We start from the raw sequence: 6,637 nt of genomic DNA, 5'->3' as shown, positions 1-6,637 counted from the left end.
GGTTTAGGTTTTAGTTAATTTTGAGTTACGTGTGATTAAGTTTAGTTTAGGATTGGGTTAATTTTAGTTAGGTTTGATTAAGTTTGGTTTAGGTTAAGTAAATTAATTAGTGTAAATGGTTTTAGTTAAGCTAATTCTGAATTTTAATCTTAACTTATCTCACCCCTTTTAGATTTTCAAATAGGGAACCTTATGAGTTTTATGAGATGGTTATTAATTTTATCTTTTGAAATTTAATTTGAAATCTAAGGATTGATTTACATTTGAGTCATACTTAGGTTTAATAATTAGTCGGTTAAATATCCATTTCAATAATCAACTTCTAGGCTATGGCGAGGCACAGGGGCCTTCTTGGGTTTTGAAGCAATGACCACTTCTAGATAAAGCCTTTTAAAGAAATTGAATATTTAGCTTTCTTTCTAAAAATATTTGGTCTAACTAGTCAAGTGTGGATCAAGGCAAAGTCCTTATCTAACCATCCTAATCTATGCAGAAATAAGGAAAGCAATAAATAAAGCAAATCTATCTAATAATAAAGGTGGTCTTTGTATTTTCTCCCCCTGGATCTTAGCCTCAATAAGATTTATCAAGGTTATGAATTTGATCCTTGGGAATCCAATATTGATTAAGTTCAACTTGATTAGTCAAGTTAGACATAGTGACTCATGCTTGGACTAGATTTCTATTGATTCAATTTATTAATGACAAGTATAATCTGAATCGATATTTAGCCTTGTATCCAAGTGTGGATCGATTGTATACGATTCTTTGTTTTTCAAGAATCAAATTAAGGTTCTTAGACCCAAAGTGAATCATTCCACATGTCCTTAAGTTCTTTGACTTGAGTTTTCAAATTGAAATTTTCTTCCTCAAGTTGTTGAACTTGAGTTAAAGTTTCAATTTGAATTGGCTCAAATAAAGGACTTGGGTTAGTCTCCTCCTAAAGGGCTTTGACCTCCTTTTAGAGTGACTTGACCCAGATATTAGACTTAGATAATTTTCTAGATAAGTAAGAAATTAAAATATGTAATCTAATTAATGATGGACTTACAATGGAGTTGGGATCGTCTGAACCATATATGAATCTATGGCTTTGCTCGAACTTAACTTTTGATTCATTCTCGGACTCAGTTTCGGTAACTAATTCTCGGGCTAGAAGTGCGAGGAAGCTTGCTTGCTCGTGTTCTTCATCGAAGTCTTTTGATAAAGACTCATCCCATGTTGCTTGTAGTGCCTTCTTTTTCTATTATTTCTTGGCTTCCTTTAGATTCAAAATTTTGACTTAATGTGTCCTTTCTTGTTGCATTCATAATAGGTGACTTCTTACTTTGCCTTCGTACTTGAAATTTGACTCAATTGCTTCATCTTCATTAGGATCACCTTCTTGATCCCTCATTTGGTGAATCCCATCTTCCTTTTGTACAACTTTTGAACTAGGTTCATGAGCTTGGTAGTGATTTCATCATCATCTTCTAAATCCAATTCACCTTCAAATTCGGGTTTAGTTCGGTACTTGTTCTTTGATTCCTTTATCTTGCTTGTATCTACAACCAAAGCAATATCTTTTTGACCAAAAGTGTATTAGTCTATTCAAGTAATTTGAATTTAGAAAACATTTCATCTATTCTAATATTCGAAAGATCATTGGATACTTTGTATGCATCTACCATCGATTCCCACAAAGTATTCCTAGCAAAAGGGTTTAACCCGTACCTTATAATGTCATGGTTCTCTACCTTTTGTCGGATCACGTGGAGACCATTGAGAAAGTCATATATTCAAGCATGTAATTGGCTCATTGATTCACCATCCTGTATTTTAATATTATATAACTTATTTAAAATTAAGTCACATTTACTTACTTTTGTATCGGAGATCCTCTCTTGCAATTCAATTAACTTTTACCATTGGTCCTTTGCACTTATGAATGGGTTGACTCAGTTCAGCTCCTCTTTGGTTAGTCTACACTATAGGGTCTGAGTAGTTTTAGTATCGGCCTCAACCTTCTTCATTATGTGAGGGTCCTAGTTATTGCATGTCACCAGTTTTCCAATGTCGTCGAGTGGTAGTGAGAAGCCCATTTGGATGATAATCCACATTTCAACTTAGGTCTTCAGATAGTACTTCATCTGACCTTTCTAGTATCCAAAATCCTCACTGGAGAAGAGGGGTGATGTAGTCTTCTTGATGGGCCATTTGGTAGAAATGATCTTGCAAAACAAAAATAAAAGAAAAATGTACCATGACTTGGTCTTGGATTAGTAGTGTGGTATAAAAAGTAATGAACTTGAGTGGTGTTGCACCAATGATGTGCGTAGATTTTATACACTTGTTTAGCATGTTTTAACACACATTTTTATATTTTATACATGCTTTATCTATGCACTTTCATGCTCCTTACTTCACTTTTGGCATAAATTCTTTCCTTTGTTCGGAGATCTACTCTTGTGCATTTTCTGTGTTCAAGAGTTGAATTTGGAGAAGAATTAATGTTCGTAGTTGATTCTATAACTAGATGAAGGAAAGATGACACTAGGTGTGACTGCCACACGGCCATACAAAGAGGAGTGACCTTGGACGTGTGAGGGTAAGAGGGTCGTGTAACCTCAGCAACAAATGAGAAGGACAAGGTCGTGTGGGAGCCACACGGTCGTGTCACTTTTGAAGCCAGTCAGAACACAGTCGTGCATGGTTACACGGCCGTGTAGCCTTTCCAGATACAAAGAATGACATGGTCGTGTGTGCCACACGACCGTCTGACACTTCCAGAGACAAAGGCTGGCCAAGCCGTGTGGATATGCACGGTCGTGCATGCCAGCCAGGGAGGAAGCTTGGCATGGTCGTGTGAGGATCACACGGCCGTGTGACCATAGCCGAGAAGGGGATTGGCAGGGCTATGTGAGAGTCACACGGTCATGCCCTGGGCTGTGTGTAACGCCCGAAAATTCTCAAAACTATTTTAGAATTATTCTATGATTTTTCTGGAATTTTTAGATATTTTTCCGGAATTTTCCGAGTAGCGGAAGTAGCAAAAATAATTAGAACCACAAATAGCTTAGGCGGGAATCGAACCCGAGACCTATGGTTTAAGGGATAATGTTAGTAACCAGTTGAACCCAGCAGGGTCATGCTGAAAGAGAAGGGAAACATTTATATTTATATTTGAGTTGGGCCTAGTATCCACTTAATATAAATTAAATGACTTAAGTTGGGTTGGTTTAAGTTTTGGGTTCGGCACCTCCTCACCTCACACCACTTTTCTCTTCCAAAACCTCACCGCTGCCTCTCCCTTCTTCTCCTCTTCCTCACGCACGGCACACCAAGGCAAGGGTCCATAGGTTCACCTTCCGGCGACGACTCCAACACGAAAGAGGTTCTTCTCCGCGAGAGGAACGCGAAGACGTGATCGGATCGTCGAGAGGATCATCTCCACCGGAACTCTAGCAAATAGAATCGTAAGAAATTACGATCAAGAGGTAAGAAACCCCTCACCTGCAGTATAATAGCTCCGTTTGGATTTTCTATGCATTAGATTAGTAATATGCAGATTTTGTTGACATGTAGGGTGTTTTAACCCTCCTCTTAGATTTAGGGATTTTAGTTGAGCACCTTTAGATGGGCCGGACACGCTTACCCTCTTCAGTTGGGGTTGTAGACGTTGTTGGGTGCCTAAAGGTGATCTCCCTAATAAAGAGGAGAGTTGGGACACACTAAGTGTTTGACAAAATAACTAGATCAGTAAAAATGCAACTTAGGCATTTTAATAGTACAGTTAAATGCATTAGAAGCGTTTAAAATAGTAAATCAGTTTATTTTAGCTATATGGGACTACGGTCCAATGGGTGGGCTCCCACAGTCGCCTCTAGGTTCAGATAACCTAGCTCTAGGTTCAGATAACCTAGCTCTAGGTTCAGATAACCTAGAAACAGCATGTTATATCAGTTAGCTATAGATATCAGTATTTTATTTTCAGTGGCACTGTACTGGATTAGATATCCATTGGGTTGGACTCCCACAGTCGTCCCTAGGTTCAGATAGCCTAGACAACCCTGCTAAATTCGGGACTTGCAACCCCGGGTCTAGTAGGGATGCGCGCACAGCAAGTACAGTTACCGGGCCCAAAACTGTATGATTATGTATTTTCACTTATTATGAATTAGTTTTCAAAACTCAAAATTGGTCTTGTTAGTTGAGTTTGAATTCAGTATCAGTTTAGCTCCAGTTAGCTTTTATATGCTTAGTTCAATTATCTCCATTGATTTCATGTACAGCTTTAGATATGCCATGATTGTATGCTTATATGCCATGTCATGCTTAGTTTATTCAGTACATTCAGCATATGTTTTAAACAGCATGATTTCAAAGCATATTTGCATCGTCGCATGTTTTTGTGAGGTAGATGGTTTCTTACTAAGCTTTTTGGCTTACAGATACTATTTTCCTTATACTGCAGATACAGGTAAAAGGAAAATGGACTAGCAGAGGAAGCTGGAGGGCAATGCAAAGATGGTGGGTGTGTATGGAACTGGAATCAAAGGTCCTTAGGGGACGTAGCAAATTGAGCATTTGACTCTTTAGCATTTACTTTAGCATTTTATTTATTGGTTTTGGTTTACATGTTCTAGGCACTTTTAGTTGTGTGTGTTGCCATGAATTCCTAAACTATGCCTTATGTTAAGTTAGATTACTAGTTTATGTCGTTAGAATGTTATTACATGTTGTCAGAATAGTTATGATGCATTAGTTAGATGTTATGTGGGGTTTTGGCACGCCAAAGTGCTGAAATCAGAGTTTTTCCGGGGTGAAATCAGACTCTGATCGGTCTCCCGACTGATCAGGGCCTGGCTGTGTCACGGGATCGGTCAGCCGACCGATCCAGCCAGATACAGTATGCTACTGTATCCTCCTGGATCGGTCAGCCGACCGATCCAGCGCGATACAGTGGCGAGTCCCCGATTTCCAGGTGCCTGGATCGGTCAGCCGACCGATCCACACATACCTGGATCGGTCGTGCCGACCGATCAGGCCACACCTGGATCGGTCGGTAGACCGATCCAGCTGGGGACAGAAGCGATGTAGCTTCGGGATCGGACAACCGACCGATCCAGGGTCTTGTGACATACCAGTATTAGCAGATCGGTCTGTGGATCGATCCGGAGGGTGTTACCAGTTGTAAACACCTCCCCTAGCATGTGTACAACTCCAAGGTACACCCGGAATGTTAGTGTCAGAGTTAACATTAATCAGATAATTAGTAAAATTTTAATTAGCCCAGCTTTCCGCACAGTATAGTTTAGCATTATTGTGACGATTCGCCTTACAGCCTAGTAGTAGAAGGCGGGTCGTTACACTGTGTGGCGCCCAAATGCCCTCTTCTATATATAGGGCTTCTTCCTCTTTGAAAGGGGGAGCCTCTCCCTTTAGGGAGATCAATTCTTGGGCGCGGTTCCTATCATTCGAGAGGCGTTTTTCGTCCAAGATTCGACTCCGGGAGGATTGGATTGGTTCCGAAGATCACTCGTCGTATTGAGATAAGCGTTCCTATTCTATCATCTTGATTTGGATCAGAATGATTAGGATCTTTTCGTCTTCGATTCTTTTCTTGTACTCTATGGAGTAGATTTCTTTGTTATAGGATGAAGGGAGTAATTGTGATGTAAGATTCAAGAATTTTCCATTTTAATGATTCAAGGATGTTGTTATGTTTTGTATCAATCAATCTTATGTGGATTGTTGTGTTTTGTGCCTAATTACCTGTAACACCCACAAAATGATAAGCTATACCTATGGGTATTTTTCTTTTAGAATAAAAGAAAAAGAGAAATGGAAATAGAAACCAAAATGAAATAAAATGAAAGAGAGGTTAAAGTTTGAACCTTGAACCTCCCACAAATTATAGAGTTAAATTGGTGTATGATAACCACTAGAGTCATGAGTAATTTATGAATAGAAAAGAATGGGAATTGTAGTTAAAAGTGAGGGTATGATTAAGTAAGGGAACAAGAGAAAATCAAGTAGCTTACCTCCTCTTCCTCTTGGTTAAGAAAAGAAGCAAGCAAAAGCCAAGTTGCCTTTCTTCCTTCTTTTTCTCTATTTTCATGGGAATTGAGAGAGTGAAGAGATAGAGGAGTTAAGGGGATGAATGAGGACATGTTTCATTTACATGGGGAATAAATAGGAATGAGAGATGAAAAAGGAAAAGAAAGTTGATTAATTCTTCCTCCTTCTTCTTCCTCCTTCTTCCTCCTCCTTCTTCCTCCTCCACCGAAACCTAAACCTCTCCCTCTCTCATTTCCGAAAATCCAAGCTAAGGTTTTCTTGCTAAGAAAAACTAATTCACAAGAAGGAGTCCTCAAGATCTACTCCTTACAAGCAAGAGAAGAAAAGAGAGAACTAAGAAGAGAAGTTTCTTCTTCCTCTTCACAAGGGTACCATCTTCCTTAAGAAAAACAAGCAACGAGTTCTAAGTATCCCCTCACCTGTGGTACAAGTTGTTTACGTATTTTCCATGAGGTTAGAATGCTTAAAAACCTAGGATCACTTCTTTGAAGTTTCGGCCAAAAACTTAAACAAAGAATTTAGATAAATTTAAGACCTAACCAAGCATGTTCACTATGTTTTTATGATAGGTAATCTA

This window comes from Zingiber officinale, chromosome 7B, assembly GCF_018446385.1.
Source record: "Zingiber officinale cultivar Zhangliang chromosome 7B, Zo_v1.1, whole genome shotgun sequence".
In the NCBI taxonomy this organism is placed as follows: domain Eukaryota; kingdom Viridiplantae; phylum Streptophyta; class Magnoliopsida; order Zingiberales; family Zingiberaceae; genus Zingiber; species Zingiber officinale.
The sequence above is the reverse complement of the archived record's forward strand: the minus strand, read 5'-3'. Positions refer to the sequence as shown.